Genomic DNA, 18,882 nt, shown 5'->3' with positions numbered 1-18,882 from the left:
ATAACAAATAACTGTTTAACGCATCACAATAGGGGGCATAGCTGATGAACTATTACATGTCAGCTTACAACAGATCTGATCAATGTTGTGTGATGATCTGCACAAGTGGTCGCCATTTATTGATGCTCTCTCACATTCTCGATCCACACATTATTGAGGGAATTTTAATGAAGATGTTGCATCTCAGCTTTTGTCCTCCCTCATAATTCCCTGATTCCATTAGGAACCCTTCCTCCAATGTGCTTTGCAAAAGCAGAACAATGAGGGGGTAAGAACTGCTCTGTGGTAAGCGACTTTGCATTGGGGCTCACACTCATTCCTTGTCAGAGAAAATGGCAGCTTTGGCATGAATCTTAATATATTTCACAATCATTCGGTCCTCTGATCTTGAAACTATAATATTTTAGCTAGCATTTGATCTCTGAAATTGATATAAGCTCACACAAGGTCAGAAATAGTCAAGAGGAAGAAAGAAACATACATCAGGTTTAGGAAGAAGGAAACTTACACCAGGTTTAGGAAGAAGGAAACATACACCAGGTTTAGGAAGAAGGAAACTTACACCAGGTTTAGGAAGAAGGAAACTTACACCAGGTTTAGGAAGAAGGAAACTTACACCAGGTTTAGGAAGAAGGAAACTTACAGCAGGTTTAGGAAGAAGGAAACTTACACCAGGTTTAGGAAGAAGGAAACTTACACCAGGTTTAGGAAGAAGAAAACATACACCAGGTTTAGGAAGAAGGAAACATACACCAGGTTTAGGAAGAAAGAAACAAACACCATGTTTAGGAAGAAGGAAACATACACCAGGTTTAGGAAGAAGGAAACATACACCAGGTTTAGAAAGAAGGAACCATACACCAGGTTTAGGAAGAAGGAAACATACACCAGGTTTAAGAAGAAGGAAACATACACCAGGTTTAGGAAGAAGAAAACATACACCAGGTTTAGGAAGAAGGAAACATACACCAGGTTTAGGAAGAAGGAAACATACACCAGGTTTAGGAAGAAGGAAACTTACACCAGGTTTAGGAAGAAGGAAACATACACCAGGTTTAGGAAGAAGGAAACTTACAGCAGGTTTAGGAAGAAGGAAACTTACACCAGGTTTAGGAAGAAGGAAACTTACACCAGGTTTAGGAAGAAGAAAACATACACCAGGTTTAGGAAGAAGGAAACATACACCAGGTTTAGGAAGAAAGAAACAAACACCATGTTTAGGAAGAAGGAAACATACACCAGGTTTAGGAAGAAGGAAACATACACCAGGTTTAGAAAGAACGAACCATACACCAGGTTTAGGAAGAAGGAAACATACACCAGGTTTAAGAAGAAGGAAACATACACCAGGTTTAGGAAGAAGGAAACATACACCAGGTTTAGGAAGAAGGAAACATACACCAGGTTTAGGAAGAAGGAAACATACACCAGGTTTAGGAAGAAGGAAACACACACCAGGTTTAGGAAGAAGGAAACATACCCCAGGTTTAGGAAGAAGGAAACTTACACCAGGTTTAGGATGAAGGAAACATACACCAGGTTTAGGAAGAAGGAAACTTACACCAGGTTTAGGAAGAAGGAAACTTACACCAGATTTAGGAAGAAGGAAACATACACCAGGTTTAGGAAGAAGGAAACATACACCAGGTTTAGGAAGAAGGAAACATACACCAGGTTTAGGAAGAAGGAAACATACACCAGGTTTAGGAAGAAGGAAACATACACCAGGTTTAGGAAGAAGGAAACACACACCAGGTTTAGGAAGAAGGAAACATACACCAGGATTAAGAAGAAGGAAACTTACACCAGGTTTAGGATGAAGGAAACATACACCAGGTTTAGGAAGAAGGAAACTTACACCAGATTTAGGAAGAAGGAAACATATACCAGGTTTAGGAAGAAGGAAACATACACCAGGTTTAGGAAGAAGGAAACATACACCAGGTTTAGGAAGAAGGAAACATACACCAGGTTTAGGAAGAAGGAAACACACACCAGGTTTAGGAAGAAGGAAACATACACCAGGTTTAAGAAGAAGGAAACTTACACCAGGTTTAGGATGAAGGAAACATACACCAGGTTTAGGAAGAAGGAAACATACACCAGGTTTAGGAAGAAGGAAACATACACCAGGTTTAGGAAGAAGGAAACATACACCAGGTTTAAGAAGAAGGAAACTTACACCAGGTTTAGGATGAAGGAAACATACACCAGGTTTAGGAAGAAGGAAACATACACCAGGTTTAGGAAGAAGGAAACATACACCAGGTTTAGGAAGAAGGAAACATACACCAGGTTTAAGAAGAAGGAAACTTACACCAGGTTTAGGAAGAAGGAAACATACCCCAGGTTTAGGAAGAAGGAAACTTACCCCAGGTTTAGGAAGAAGGAAACTTACACCAGGTTTAGGATGAAGGAAACATACACCAGGTTTAGGAAGAAGGAAACTTACACCAGATTTAGGAAGAAGGAAACATACACCAGGTTTAGGAAGAAGGAAACATACACCAGGTTTAGGAAGAAGGAAACATACACCAGGTTTAGGAAGAAGGAAACATACACCAGGTTTAGGAAGAAGGAAACATACACCAGGTTTAGGAAGAAGGAAACATACACCAGGTTTAGGAAGAAGGAAACATACACCAGGTTTAAGAAGAAGGAAACTTACACCAGGTTTAGGATGAAGGAAACATACACCAGGTTTAGGAAGAAGGAAACTTACACCAGATTTAGGAAGAAGGAAACATACACCAGGTTTAGGAAGAAGGAAACTTACACCAGGTTTAAGAAGAAGGAAACAAACACCAGGTTTAGGAAGAAGGAAACTTACACCAGGTTTAAGAAGAAGGAAACATACACCAGGTTTAGAAAGAAGGAACCATTCAACAGGTTTAGGAAGAAGGAAACATACACCAGGTTTAGAAAGAAGGAACCATTCAACAGGTTTAGGAAGAAGGAAACATACACCAGGTTTAGGAAGAAGGAAACATACACCAGGTTTAGGAAGAAGGAAACATACACCAGGTTTAGGAAGAAGGAAACATACACCAGGTTTAGGAAGAAGGAAACTTACACCAGGTTTAAGAAGAAGGAAACTTACACCAGGTTTAGGAAGAAGGAAACATACCCCAGGTTTAGGAAGAAGGAAACTTACACCAGGTTTAGGAAGAAGGAAACTTACACCAGGTTTAGGATGAAGGAAACATACACCAGGTTTAGGAAGAAGGAAACTTACACCAGATTTAGGAAGAAGGAAACATACACCAGGTTTAGGAAGAAGGAAACATACACCAGGTTTAGGAAGATGGAAACATACACCAGGTTTAGGAAGAAGGAAACATACACCAGGTTTAGGAAGAAGGAAACATACACCAGGTTTAGGAAGAAGGAAACACACACCAGGTTTAGGAAGAAGGAAACATACACCAGGTTTAAGAAGAAGGAAACTTACACCAGGTTTAGGATGAAGGAAACATACACCAGGTTTAGGAAGAAGGAAACATACCCCAGGTTTAGGAAGAAGGAAACATACACCAGGTTTAGGAAGAAGGAAACATACACCAGGTTTAGGAAGAAGGAAACACACACCAGGTTTAGGAAGAAGGAAACATACACCAGGTTTAAGAAGAAGGAAACTTACACCAGGTTTAGGATGAAGGAAACATACACCAGGTTTAGGAAGAAGGAAACATACACCAGGTTTAGGAAGAAGGAAACATACACCAGGTTTAGGAAGAAGGAAACATACACCAGGTTTAAGAAGAAGGAAACTTACACCAGGTTTAGGATGAAGGAAACATACACCAGGTTTAGGAAGAAGGAAACATACACCAGGTTTAGGAAGAAGGAAACATACACCAGGTTTAGGAAGAAGGAAACATACACCAGGTTTAAGAAGAAGGAAACTTACACCAGGTTTAGGAAGAAGGAAACATACCCCAGGTTTAGGAAGAAGGAAACTTACCCCAGGTTTAGGAAGAAGGAAACTTACACCAGGTTTAGGATGAAGGAAACATACACCAGGTTTAGGAAGAAGGAAACTTACACCAGATTTAGGAAGAAGGAAACATACACCAGGTTTAGGAAGAAGGAAACATACACCAGGTTTAGGAAGAAGGAAACATACACCAGGTTTAGGAAGAAGGAAACATACACCAGGTTTAGGAAGAAGGAAACATACACCAGGTTTAGGAAGAAGGAAACATACACCAGGTTTAGGAAGAAGGAAACATACACCAGGTTTAAGAAGAAGGAAACTTACACCAGGTTTAGGATGAAGGAAACATACACCAGGTTTAGGAAGAAGGAAACTTACACCAGGTTTAGGAAGAAGGAAACATACACCAGGTTTAGGAAGAAGGAAACTTACACCAGGTTTAAGAAGAAGGAAACAAACACCAGGTTTAGGAAGAAGGAAACTTACACCAGGTTTAAGAAGAAGGAAACATACACCAGGTTTAGAAAGAAGGAACCATTCAACAGGTTTAGGAAGAAGGAAACATACACCAGGTTTAGAAAGAAGGAACCATTCAACAGGTTTAGGAAGAAGGAAACATACACCAGGTTTAGGAAGAAGGAAACATACACCAGGTTTAGGAAGAAGGAAACATACACCAGGTTTAGGAAGAAGGAAACATACACCAGGTTTAGGAAGAAGGAAACTTACACCAGGTTTAAGAAGAAGGAAACTTACACCAGGTTTAGGAAGAAGGAAACATACCCCAGGTTTAGGAAGAAGGAAACTTACACCAGGTTTAGGAAGAAGGAAACTTACACCAGGTTTAGGATGAAGGAAACATACACCAGGTTTAGGAAGAAGGAAACTTACACCAGATTTAGGAAGAAGGAAACATACACCAGGTTTAGGAAGAAGGAAACATACACCAGGTTTAGGAAGATGGAAACATACACCAGGTTTAGGAAGAAGGAAACATACATCAGGTTTAGGAAGAAGGAAACATACACCAGGTTTAGGAAGAAGGAAACATACACCAGGTTTAGGAAGAAGGAAACTTACACCAGGTTTTGGAAGAAGGAAACATACACCAGGTTTAGGAAGCAAAAGTCAGGAAGGGCCCATGAGAATTATACAGGAGCTAGGAAGGAGCTTAAGAAAGGATCAGTGGCTGAAATTCATTGTCAGGGCTGGTGGTGGAGACTGGTTCAAGGCTGGGGCATTTAAAAGACTCTTAGACAGGCACATGAATGCAATAAAAATATAGGGATATGCATGTGAGGATTAGCTTATTGAGTAGGTTTATATAGGTGGGCACAACATCATATGCCAAAGGGCCTGTACTGTACTGTAAAGTTCTATGTTCTAAAAGACTTAAGAGAGCAAGAAGTGGTGATGAGAAGGCTTTTGCCTGTAGGATTAAGGTAAATCTTAAAGCGTTCTACGTGCACATAAAGAACAGAAGGATGACTAGAGGGTAGGTCCAATAAAGGGTGAATGGGAAAATGTATGCTGGAGGCAGAGCAGGTAGGGGAGGTCTCAAATGAATATTTTGCTTCAGCATTCACTGCGGAGAGGGACCTTGGTGAATGTGAGGTCAGCGTAGACTAATGTGCAAGAGCATGTCAAGTTTAAGAAAGAGGAAGTGCTAGATCTCCTTAAAATTTTTTGGATACATACGTCCCCAAGACTGCAAACAATATACCCCAGGTTATCACAGGAAGCAAGGGAATAGATTGCTGGAGTATTGGCATTAATCTTTGTGTCCTCCCTCACCACATAGATTGGAGAATGGGAATCACATTCCTTTTGTTTAAGAAAACTAAAAGGGAGTCTTACATCATTGGTGGGCAAATGATTGGAAACAATTCTTAGAGAGATTATATATAAGCATTTAAAGGAGCATAAAGTGCCTCATGAGCCTAATTTACAGTTTTCAAGGAAGTGACAAAGGAAACTGATGATGATAAATTAGTGAATGTGATGTATACGGATTTTGACAAGGCTTTTCATAAGGTCCCTCATGATAGACTCATTCAGGAAGTTATTAGGCCTAGGATCCATTGAAGATTGGTTGCTTGGATTTAGAATTTGCTTGCCGACACAAAGCAGAGAATGATAGTAAATGGAATGTATTCTTCCTGGAGATCGGTGACTAATCACATTATGTATAGATCTGTGCTGCCCCCCCCCAGCCCCCAACCCCCCACCTCATTCTTTGTGATCTTTATAAAGGACTTGGAAAAAGAAGTGCAGGATGTGTCAGAAAGTTTGTAGATCTTGTGAAGATTGAAAGTGTTGGGGATAGTGCATCGTAGGACAAAACAAGATATATATATGGTTTTTAGACAATCAAGGAATTTTGCCGCTACACAAGCAGTTTAAAAAAAAATGTGCAACAATTTTGAGGCAATTCTTGCTCCATGATTTATCCTGCAGGACCCCTACAACTTTTTAGAGGAAGCCTGCAGTGTAAATTGTACCGAAAAAAATTGTTGACGGTCATCCATCCACTACACATCCAACCACTGGGACTGTTGCACTCAGGTACTTGCAATCTAAAAAGGTGCCCAGTGTGAACAACCACAAGTAATTATGTTAATTTTTTCCTCAGTTTTGCAGTTTTAAAACCATAAAAGACAGGATACATAGTTGGATAGAGAAGAGGCTGATGGAGTTTAGTCCAGATAAGTGTGAAATTTTGAGGGTTGAACTTGAAATCAGAGGACATGGTTTATAGTAGGATTTGTAGAGGAACAGAGCGATCTTGTGATCCAGGCCCATAGATTCTTCAAGCTTGCAGCGCACATTTATGGAGTGGTTAGGAAGGCATATGGTGTTCTGGGTTTCATTCATCAGGGAATTGATTTCAAGTGCCATGAGGTAATGTTGCAGACCTGTAAAACTAGTCAGAAAACATTTAAGAGTATTATGTTCAGTTCTGGTCCCCTCATTACAGGAAAAATGTAGATGCTTTAGAGAGAGTGCAGAGGATATCTATGAGAATGCTGTCTGGATTGAAAACATGCCTTAAGAAGCAAGATTGGCAGAGCTACCAATTTTCTCTTTTGACAAAGGATGAGAGATTATTTAATAGAGGCATATAAGATCATCAGGGATATAGATAGATATTGTTGCCCTAGGGCAACAATAGCAAATACCAGAGGACATCTACTTAAGGTGAATAATGGAAAGTTTAGTTTAGGGGAGATGTCAGAGGTAAGTTTTTACACAGGGATTGGTTCCTGAAGTGCATTATCAGGGGTGGTGGTAGAGACTGGTACAAGAAATTGTTGAGACTGGTACTGTTAAAAGAATTAGCCAGGCACATAGATACAAGAAAAATAGAGGGTTACGGGGGTGAGGTAGGGAAGAATGAGGTAGTTGTTGAGTAGGTTTACAAAGGTTGGCACAACATTGTGGGCTGAAAGGCCTGTTCTGTGCTATTATGTTTAATGCTCTATGCTCTAAGGTGAAAAATAACTGCAGTAAGTGGTCAGTTTTCTCCAAAACAGGTAGCTGAAGCAAATGGAGTCACACAACACTGCAGCTGTTCTGGAGAGTAAAAAGAGAGAGAAATCAGAAAGAGAAGTTGTTCAGGGAAAGAACAAGCTGTGCCAAGTGGAGGAGTGTGTCAGTTGATGGGAAATGGTTGGATCTGCATTGCAGAAAGAAATGATGGGGGCCCAAGGGTTTCCTGATAGAAGTATATAGGGACTGGACGTCCATGTTAAACATGGGGTAGCTCTAGAATCCAGCTGAAGGAAAATCTGATTCATTCTGATATTTTTTATAAATATCATTGATATGCAGGATAGAAATTTCAAGGGGGTTCTGCTAATAATCTAGCATAACACTGGTGCCACAAAATTTCCATGCATCTTCCATCAAAGTTGCAGCAGACAATCTGGAACTCCCTGATAGACGTTCAACTCCTCTGCATTTTCCAACCGCTGCCATGAAAATTAATGAACCATTTACGACTGTGTTGCTCCATAGATTACTGCCTTTGAGCTTCTTGATGTTGGAGCACCTCAGGAAGATTATTTTAATTGGTTCGTGTAGCATGTCTGATGTTCATAATGTTCAATTAATCAATCTCTGAAATCTATTTTAAACTCGACATGTACTTTGTCTTGGATACAGGAATGGCTAGTTATCCTATTTTGTTGTGAAGTGCTTTGATTCTATTGTATTTTCAGTGATTATCATGCTCTCATCTTTGCTACCTACTCTATTCGTTACCCTGACTGCTTGGACAGAGACTGGTGTCAGCTTTTCAGCTTAGCTCTTGACTGCATTCCTAGAATAATCATTTGTTATTGATAGTTTCAGTAATGCAAAAAGGCAGCTCATTTGTCAATGCTGCTATATAGTTATGAATGTACACAATTTTTGGTAAGTGGGTAGAAGATTCAAAGAGCATTACCATTCACTGGAAGTGGAGAAGAGAAATGAGGGTCACGTAAATGTGTCTTTCCATTGCTCTACACGCTTCAAAGTGTAATGTCTGATCTTAGCTATTATTTGCATTAGAAAGGAAAATGCAATTCAATTCAAGTTGTGCGATGCTGTATGCCGTTTGATAACCTGACCTTCATTTCAGTCTTGAAATAGTATTGTAATTGCAGAGAGAAAAGAAATGAAAGGAAGTGTGTTAGCTGCATTTAATAGCATCAACTGCATTAGTGAATCAATATAACTTTAAAGAGATAGCCCCTCGCCCCATTTGTCACTCTCCTGAGTTGGTTGCATTTAATAAATGTCAGAGATAGGTAATATTCCTTTTCCAAGTGCACAAGTCCTTTCATAGTGTCCTTAGAAATTGTCAGAAATCTTATAGCACAAACACACATTAAATATGACAAGAAACAGTGATCTGATTACATTAAAGAACGTTTTGCGCATCTTCTTCATTGCTATTCTATCCAGCTCAGGTTTTTTTGTTGAATTTGAGAATTGCATTTGAGACAATGGGAACAAGAATTGAATTTTCTCTTTTACCTTCTTGGTGAAAAAAGCAGATCCAGTACTTGCTGAAGTTATTCTCTAACTCAAAAAAACTTTGAAATAACTGCAACAATCTTTGGAACTATTCCAACTGGTTAAAATATCACCAACTTCTCAAAGTTATTGCACATAATTGATTAGATATACATTACTGATTTATTCATTTTTTTGGGGTCAAATCCTTGATTCTAATGTGGAACTTCAGGTACTGCCAGCTCAGGCGTCCTGTGGTTATGCTGAGGCAGGAGATGGTGGGTTAGGGCGTGACCACTCCCTTCTCTCCCACAGACATTTCCTGACCTGCTGAATTCCGCCCCCAATGTATTTTTTTGTCCTAGTCTTGCTGGTTCATCTAGAAGCCTCCAGTGGCTTGACCAAGCTGGTCCAATGCTTAAACACCCGTGGCAAAACTGATTTGTTTCAATTAACATGATTTTCTGATTTTGAATGGATGGTGGATCCACTGTCCATTCACTTAATTGGCAAAAGACCCTCAGCTTTAAAGTCAACCCAGGTCAGGTCCGACCTTAGATCTGGAAAAGTTTTGGAGCTCTTTAAAAGTGGAAAAGCATTACTGCAATGTTAAGTGTACTTGCGTGATATAAGAGCAAATTAATAATGTTAAATTAATAGAAAATAGATTAATCCACCATGCAGAAATGAGCATATTTAAGGTGCTCTATTTTGAGGAAACATTGAAGACAGAAAGCATTTCCAGGATAATGTCACAGATGGAAGGTTATTCTTAAGAGGGTATACTTGAGAGAGTCATGCTATTTCCACTGGAACAGGGATGGCCTGGAGGAGATGAATGAAGGTTTTTAACATGATGAAATATTTTGATTGAATGAATAGAGAAAGACCTTTTCCTCTGGTTGAGGAGTTCGACGATTTAAAGTTGTCACTGGAGAGAATTAGGGGACAGCTTACGAGAAATGTCTTTATCCAGGAGGTTGTTGGAGCATGTAATGCTTTGCCACCAAACCTAGTTGAGGGAGATTGCATTGTATCTATTAATAGAAAAGAGGATAAATAACTGAAGCCGAGGAAAACATTGGCCTGCAGGGAGCATGTGAGCAAGGCGACTGTTTCTATGTAGTAAACTTCTGTACTCTCTCATCGTTTCACCGGCAGCAACTGGATTGCTTGCCAGAAGCAATTTCAAGTAGTTTTATTATTTTAAGCAGGGCACAAATAAATCTTGTCATTGCTTTACAATAAATATATATATAATCGTATCCCTTTATTCAAAGAAGCAGTTGTTGTTTTGGCTGAATGAACAGTGCTCTGCATCATTGCCCTATATTCTTCTATTCATGAGTTGAAATGAAGGCCTCAGTTCCGTGCGGAGAAAGCCCTGGACTTGTTCATTGGTGTCACAGCCTTTCTATGCCCTCAGTCACTACCCTGTTCAATGTCTTCAGACAGCCTGGTTCACCATAATTAATTGTAGCTGCATTCTCTTGTAGTCTGTTGTATGTTCAAGAAATGTACTGGGATACTTCTGCTTTTCAATCGGAATGAAGGAAAATCCAAAGTAGCATCAGATGTCAATTACTTGGTTGCACTTCTGGTTCAGTGCCCCTCTTCGGTAACCATAAAACCTGACGTAGAACCTCGTTATGCCCACTGTCACGGAGGCATTGATTCTTTGGCTTCAAGAGATTCATTGCTTTCTCTGATTTATTTAAGGTGCTGTTCATTGCGTTACTCATTCTATTTCTGCCCCTACTTCCATGCTTCCACTGTAGTAAAAGAAACAGGAACGCAGCACAGTTTGCACAATGAGCAAATCCTTCACCGTGCCCCATGCCCAGTGGGTACAGGTAGAGGGTGCGTTGAAAAGGAGGTCAAACTGCATGGATCTGGGATCCTGGATGGTCCTTTTAGCAGATGGTTCCAGGCCCAAGAAATTGCAGAGATGAACCAGTGTCGAAATCATCCATCTCAGAATGTGAGCTTGTACATGAGTGCTGTTTGGGCCAAGCTCAGAGTTGGCACATTTGCCTTTATTCACAGGGATGGGACCCTTTCCCACTAAGTATTGCCCGCACTGAAAATCAAAAACTGAAGATGTTGCAAACCTGAAAAAAAGCAGAAGGGTCTTTGATAGAAAACATCTTTACATTCTTTGATAGATGCAATGGATCTGATTTTGAAGATGGCCCATATTGGCCTGATTAATTTCACAACCAACTGATTTTCCCACCGCCATTTTATTGATGTGGGCAAATTAGCTGCCTTATTTCCTACATTACAGAAATAATTAACTGTGTACAATATGAAGTTGTAGCTGTGAAAGTCATGAATCAGGTGTGAAGCCTTTGCTTGTTGCCCCTCTTATAAAGGAGGAACATGTTAAATAATATTTATTTTGTAGATGCTCTCAATTGTGCTTTCCAATCTTTTCAAAGGGGCACCGCAGTTTATTTTAATGGAAGGTCAAATGTTCACAGCTTTGTTTTATTACTTATGCAGCAAGTTACTGTATAGTGTGGTGGTCGAAGCAACTATTCACTTCATTTAATCTGAGATCTCCCTTTCAAAGCTGAGGAAAAAGGAAACAGCTTAAGGTGTACATATCTAGATCATATTTAAGTTTTAACATTTGCCTCTCATCTGAACCTCATGCCCAGCCCTTGTGGTAACTTAAAATCCTCATACATTTACATTATGTTGCAAACTCTATTTACTCAAGTCTTTAGCTAGGCTATGAATGGACTTCCTCAGTATTATTAATATTATTGACAATTCTTTCTTTGGCTTGGCTTCGCGGACGAAGATTTATGGAGGGGGTAAATGTCCACGTCAGCTGCAGGCTCGTTTGTTGCTGACAAGTCCGATGCGGGACAGGCAGACACGGTTGCAGCGGATGCAGGGGAAAATTGGTGGGTTGGGGTTGGGTGTTGGGTTTTTCCTCCTTTGCCTTTTGTCAGTGAGATGGCAATTATTGGTAATTAATGAAAGAATATCTCACTATTTTGGGGAGGATCAGTGTCGATCCTCGATCCAAGTTCTGGGGGGAAAATCTCGATCAGCAATTTACTGTCCTGAAGAATGAAGGACTCAGACTTTCCTTTAGCCAATTCCTTTTTTTTTCTAGAGCAGTGATTTTTTTATTTTTTTTTAAATTTTTTTTTCACACCTTAAATCACATTAGTCATGGTATACACTTTTTCTTTTTCACACATATACAGTGACTTTTTCTCCCCCCCCCCTCCTCCCAGGCCACCCCCCCCCACCCACCCCCCCCCCTCTCATCCATTTTAGGTATACAATCTAGGTTGCATTAAACCAGTCAGACAATGTTGTCATTCAACAAAAATACACCAGAAATTCTACTGAGTCAATTCTTTTCTTTCCTTCTCCTTCCATCAACTTAGGTAATGTTTGTCCCCGGTAGGTTTTCGCTATTGTATTTAATGTAAGGCTCCCATATTTGTTCGAATATTTCAATATTATTTCTTAAACTATATGTTATTTTTTCTAATGGAATACATTTATTCATTTCTATATACCATTGTTGTATTTTCAAATTATCTTCCAATTTCCAGGTTGACATAATACATTTTTTTGCTACGGCTAGGGCTATCTTAACAAATCTTTTTTGTGCATCCTCCAAACCAATTCCAAATTCTTTGTTTTTTATGTTACTTAGGAGAAAGATCTCTGGATTCTTTGGTATATTGTTTTCTGTTATTTTATTTAATATCTGATTGAGATCATCCCAAAATTTTTCTACTCTCTCACATGTCCAGATTGCATGAATTGTTGTTCCCATTCCTTGAAGGATCAAGGAGCTCCTTGAACCGATAAATGCACTTATCCAAATTCTCCAAAGCTATTTGACATTAACCAGACTCAAACGATCACCTCCTAGGCAGCAAGCATTATCCTATCAGCATTATGCAGTGTCTATCTACATTAGTGGTTTTCAAATTTTTTCGTTCCATTCACATACCACCTATGCCATAGGTGCTCTGTGATTAGTAAGGGATTACTTAAAGTGGTATGTGAGTGAAACAAAAAAATTTGAAAACCACTGTTTTGATCATACCTAATTGGCTTGTTATGTGCATGATTTCATAACTCCAAAGGAAATAGTCCAATGACAATTTTTATCAATCAAAACAATTGGATCCAGCGCAGTGGTTTTCAACCATTTTTCCCCCCACCTTACTAATCACAGAGCATCTATGGCATAGGGATTATTTAAGACGATATGTGAGTGGAAAGAAAAAGTGTGGAAACCACTGATCTACATGATGCGCCATATTGTGGACAGACATGACCTCCCTCCCCTCAGGTACTTTTGCAGTTTCAGTGCTCCTAATTCTTGTAAATCACATGATTCCAGAGAGAAGCAGGATTATTGGAAATTTATCAGCCCGTCAGTTGTTATCAGGCAACTCACATTCTGGAGCTTCTCGCTGCTCTTGGACAGGACTCATGGAATTTCAGCTTGACTGTCATTGCCAGGCAACACATATCCAGCCATCCCCACCACTGTCTTTAGGTATTTGCAACAGTCCCCAACATAAGCATTAACCTCGTTGTATTTATAGTTTGGTTAAATATTGAATGTGTTAATGTATTTAATGTATGCATCAATGTCAACTAAACTGGAAAGACCCTTACTTCTACAATATTTTCATGGGATCTATAAAGGCATTGAGTTTTTCTCTTGAATATTTGTATCCAATTTTTTTTAAAATCATCAAGTAAACAAATCTTATGTGATTCCACCTTCAATATTTGTCCAATAATTTCCTTCATGACTTTTCTAGATCCATCTGATCAAATTATGTTCTGCATTAAATATTTAACCAGTTGGTCTCCCTCTTCATGCCCTATTCTCAGAATATCTAAATGCTCTTTAAATGTCCACCTATTCTAAAAGTTATGGAAATTGACAATACATTGAGACACAGACTGATGTTGAAGCAGTTTGCCAGTGTTTATGGGAATACTGTTGGTACTCTTTATTTCTGATCCCGCTGGGCTTCTCACTTCCCACACTTCACTGCTAGAAGCTTAACCTCCTAGTCTGTCACTTGAGATTTATTTGGATCATTGAGAGGCCTCTCATGGAGTGATTTGGGTCACTGGTCCATGTGGGACTTTAGGAAGGGGGTGGGGGTGAGGGGGGAAGCAATCCTGAGGGTGCATCCAGAGTGGGAATGTTGATTGACAGGTTGGGGGTGAAGTTGTGGGAGGGAGTCTGAGGAGAGGATATCAGGGAAGGAATACACTGCTGAGCTTTAGTCTTAGTTCAGAGTGTGGTGTTGCATTTTAAGAGGCTTCAGCAAGATGAAAGATTAATTATTTATGATTTTATATTTACCTTTAAGGTTACTGATGTGGAAACCCTTGCTGATTCTTGTTGGTCTTGTTCTTATTCAGGGTGCAGTGTGTATGTGGCCTAATAAAAGGTTGCAGTCAATAAACATCACCAATAGTTTTCCTGCCAATCACTTTGGGTGACAAGGCACTGAACATCATAACGGAGCCAATTGTATGGTTTCTGCTGTGTTTTTAATGATCATCGAGTGTTGTGGAGCTCACCAGAGGCCCAGCCCTGCTGAATTCAGTCAGGTGCTCAGCACACTCTTGGGTTACAAGTTAGAGAGGAGTCAGAGACAGTCAACGTCATTCATCGTCAACACCGGGCCTTGCTGTGCTTGACATTGTAAACTTATGTAAGATGGCGAAACCAAACCAAGAGTTCACCTTAAATTAACTATGACAATTGTTTAAAAACTAAGTGTAGAGTGCGTCGAAAGAACCAAAGACTTGTTGATCCAAACCAAGGCTTTTATTAACTAAAAGACTGGAGCATATCACAAGTAGGTCGACCAGTCCAGAATGACCTGGTCTGGCTAGGAGCAATCCTTTAAGACCTGCCGGTAAGTGTGGCTACACTCTCAGCCAATCACAGACATCCTATACTACAATATATACATTGGTGATAGAATCTGTGCTATCACACTAAGCGGATTGTAAAATGGGCTGATGGTTCATTTTATGCCATCACAGAACATTGAATCCAGCTCCAATTCCTTGATCTTCTTTGGAGTGCCACGCTGCAAGGAGTGTAACTGGAGGGATGAAAAGTTTGCTGAGGTGCCAATGCCACTGCAAGGATTAAAACACAGCCTAGAGTGTGATTGTCAGTATTCTCTTCATTGGTGAGTAAAATTCTCTTCAGTTTCCAGCGACAGCCCACACACGTTAACCATGGAAATACTCGAGTTACTGTAATTGACAACCTGCACCTCCTCAGGGTGAAGTCCTTGCTGACAAAATCCTAAGTTTATCTTTTACTTCTTTAATACCGAGACATGCAATTTTAATTAAATGAAAAAACAATACTCCACCTACACATACACAATGGTTAAGAGATGTCTCTTGTTTAAGTTTAGGAAAAAAAACAATTAGCTATTCCATTAAAAATTCAAATACTATTTTCATAAAGACATGGGGCCCTTTTATGGACCATGACCATCATCTAAAGTTTGAAGATTATTAAAAGCTTCAATGCTGTGCTGTCTCTTTAGTTTTTTTTTCACACCTTGCATTGTGATAGGGGTTATGACTTAACGGGAGTGTCTTCTAAAAAACTGTTATTGTAATTTGTATTTCAATATATAATGGTATTCTTTAATTTTTGAATTATTGCAAACTTCAATAAAAATATCTTAAGAATAAAATCCTAAATTGAATATCTATTAAGGAATTAATTGTAATTAATTAAGCATCATCACACCAAAGGCCAATAAAAATTGTAATCTTGTCCAATTATGAGGAATAGAGATTTTAATTCCAGAAGTAGGTCATAACTTGTTCTGATTAAATTTCTCCCTTAATTTCATGCATTTGTCCCAATCAGTATTTGCTTTTCAAGGCCACGAGCTATATGTGATCTACATTAATTCACCTCTTTACCAAGTGCAAGGATACCATCATCTGAATTGTTAGACAGCAACCTGCCCTATCTTTAAATTTCATTGACTCCAAATTTAAGATGACTGAGAATAAGGTAATCTTTGAATGGATGCTAAAATTTGTGTGGGTTTCCTTATCCTGTGACTACAAATTATGATCTTTTAAGATGGAAACAGTATCAATTCATATTCACAAAAAAAATCTGTTGTCACATATGCAGGATATGTGCCAGGGAAAAAAAATCAATTCCTTTCGTATTGTGCACCAAACAAGCTGAGATAAGCTTCATCTATCTTGTGATCTTTAATGGGTAATTTTTCTCACATTATGGAACTTAATGTACACTTTGTCCTAATGCTCATTTGTAGATTTTCTCGTGCATAAGAATGGATTGCAGAATGAAGCTGATTAATATCAATCAAAGGAGCTTGGGGCAACATTCGAACTATTTTGCAGTGTGGAATTTGATGCTGGTCAAATGAGCTCAGTGATAAGAAAAGTATTGTTACCAAGAGCTCACATTTTAAACAATTAATGGAATGTAAGTGGGTGTCAATATATCTGGTGCTGAGAATTGTGTAGCTGGAGGACAACTTAGGAGGAGGCTGCATAGCAAATGAATCCAGTCTCCAGAAATAAATTACCCGGTAGTTTCTTCAGACTCAGTAATCCATAAAGAAAAAGATCAAGATTGGTTTTGACTGTGTGCGCTTGATGTCAACGAAAATAACTAATGAGATATAAAACAAGCGAAAACAGTTTGTCAGCTCACTATCACCCGTTCTACAGAATTGCATCAGAATGGATCAATGCCCATCTCTGTCATTCCATGGCACATTTTAATCAAGATTCCTAGCAACACCATGGATTGGTACGTTAATCCTTTACAATTGCATGTCGCAATCATATTGAAATGGTATGCCACAAGGAAACTTAGCAGTGAAGAGACTCTTTGAAGACAATTAGAAAATCAACAGGCCTGTTATTTTTAAGAACAATACAGGTAGTCATCAGCTTACAACCTACGCGAGATACGTCAACCCACACCTACAACCGTTTTTTTTTAATACTGTACATGTGCTGAGATTCTTCATTAAAGGTTCATTTGTTGAAAAATTGCTTTGATACCTTGTTAAGTCATGCAAATCTGACTTACGACCAATCCAAGTTATGATCAATCCTTTGGTCATACCTGTATACCCTTCCGTAGTAACCGTGCTATTATAATTTTGGGAAGTATTGAATGTAAACCTGGATGAGATTTTGTATCTGTAAGTTATAAACAAGTTGCAGGAAAGTGAAGCAAGGCCTTCAGATGCTGCAGATCTGAAGCATTGGACCTAAATTTTGCAGGAATGGTGATGGTGCAGTAGAGGGTTGGATGAACCCTCAAGAAACGTGAGTTCAATTCACACCCTGGTGACTGTGGAATTTAAATTTAGTTCACAATCTGGAATTTAAAAATATTAACTGTCTTAATCATAGTGGCATCAAAACTATTGGATTGTCTTAAAAATGTATCTACTCCACTATCCATTGATCGAGGTATCCACATTCAGATATTTACTCCAATTTTAGTTGACCTTGCTAAATTCTCCTTAACAATATCTGGGAATTATGTTAAATTTGGGAGGCCTGTTCCATAGGCTAGACAGACGTACAGTAGCATAGCACCTACTGCCCTCATTTGACTGAATCACTGCACCTCCATGTTAAATAACATTTGTAAGAAACTACCAAAGGTAGCGTGGGCTCTGGGTTGGGAACATCATCAAGACTGATTTAGCACCACCACTGGCCAAGTAGTGAAAGATGTAGCTACCAGGCATGTGGGAAATACTAAAGAATATGTACAAACACAAAAATGCTGGAAGAACTCAGCAGGTCAGGCAGCATCCACGGGAGGTAAATATATTTTTGGGCCTGAGCCCTTCTTAGAGGTGTGAGTAAAAAGCAGGCAGATGCATGAATCAAAAAGCTGTGGAAGAGGGAAGAAAGGGCAGGGGGATGACCCTAGACCAACAGGCAAAATGCCATTGGGGGACATGGAGAGGAGGACAGGAGAGAAAAGCTGAGAATTGATCGGGGTAGAGGATGACTCTGTGAGTACAGAGCAAGAGGAAAGGAGATAGGGATAGGGGAAGGGGAAAGGCAGCTAGGAGGGTTGGGGATGGCTAACAGAATCAAGAAGTCGATGATAATCCCATCTGCTTGGTGGATGCCAAGATGGCATTGTTCCTTTAATTTTCCAGTGGCTTCAGTCTGGCAGCGCTTGAGACGACGGACCGACGTTTGGGCATGGGAATGGGGAGGGGAATTGAAATAGGTTGTCATTGGGAAATCCACACTATTGCAGCAGATAGAACAAATGTGCTCAATGAAATGATCTCCCAGTCTGCCTCTAGTCTCTCTAATGTAGAGGAGGCAACAAAAGGAGTATCAAATGTAGTAGATGACCCCTTCTCTTGGAAGGACTGTTTGGGACCCTGAATGGTGGTGAGGGAGATGGTGTGGCTGCATGCAACACTTCCTGTAGTAACAAGGGTCAGTACCAAGGGGAAAATTGGTGGGAAGGGGAGAGAGGACAAGGGAGTCAAAAAGAGTGTGGTCCCTGCAGAAATCTGAGAGAAGAGGGGGAAGATGTGTCTGGCAGAGGGTTCATGTAGTAGGTGATGGAAATGGTGGAGGTGATGGACATGTTGGATGCGGAAGCTGGTGGGTAGTAGGTGAAAACAAGGGGAACCCCACCAATGCTGTGTGTGGAGGTGGAGGAGGCCAGGGCAGATGTGTGGGTAATGGAGGAAATGGTGGGGAGGGCCAAGTTGAAAGCAGTAAAGGGGAAGCCACCTTTTTTTTAAAGAAGGAGGACATCTTGGATGATGTGGTTTGGATGACCGTGTCCTGGGAGCAGATGTGACGGAGACGGGGGAAGTTAAAGAAATGAATAGAATCCATATAGAGGACAGAGTGTG

At 39.8% G+C, this 18,882-nt stretch overlaps 1 long non-coding RNA gene across 1 annotated transcript; it reads left to right on the top strand.

Annotated features, from left to right (window-relative positions):
• The first annotated feature begins 73 nt into the window (after positions 1-73).
• On the top strand, positions 74-17,026 carry LOC138752306 (uncharacterized). The gene is made up of 3 exons (XR_011350505.1): positions 74-285; positions 15,002-15,153; positions 16,279-17,026. It is a non-coding gene; the product is annotated as an uncharacterized lncRNA (long non-coding RNA).
• The last annotated feature ends 1,856 nt before the right edge of the window (positions 17,027-18,882 follow it).

The sequence above is a fragment of the Narcine bancroftii genome, chromosome 2 (genome assembly GCF_036971445.1).
Source record: "Narcine bancroftii isolate sNarBan1 chromosome 2, sNarBan1.hap1, whole genome shotgun sequence".
Classification (NCBI taxonomy): domain Eukaryota; kingdom Metazoa; phylum Chordata; class Chondrichthyes; order Torpediniformes; family Narcinidae; genus Narcine; species Narcine bancroftii.
This window is presented reverse-complemented; position numbering and strand designations above follow the sequence as displayed.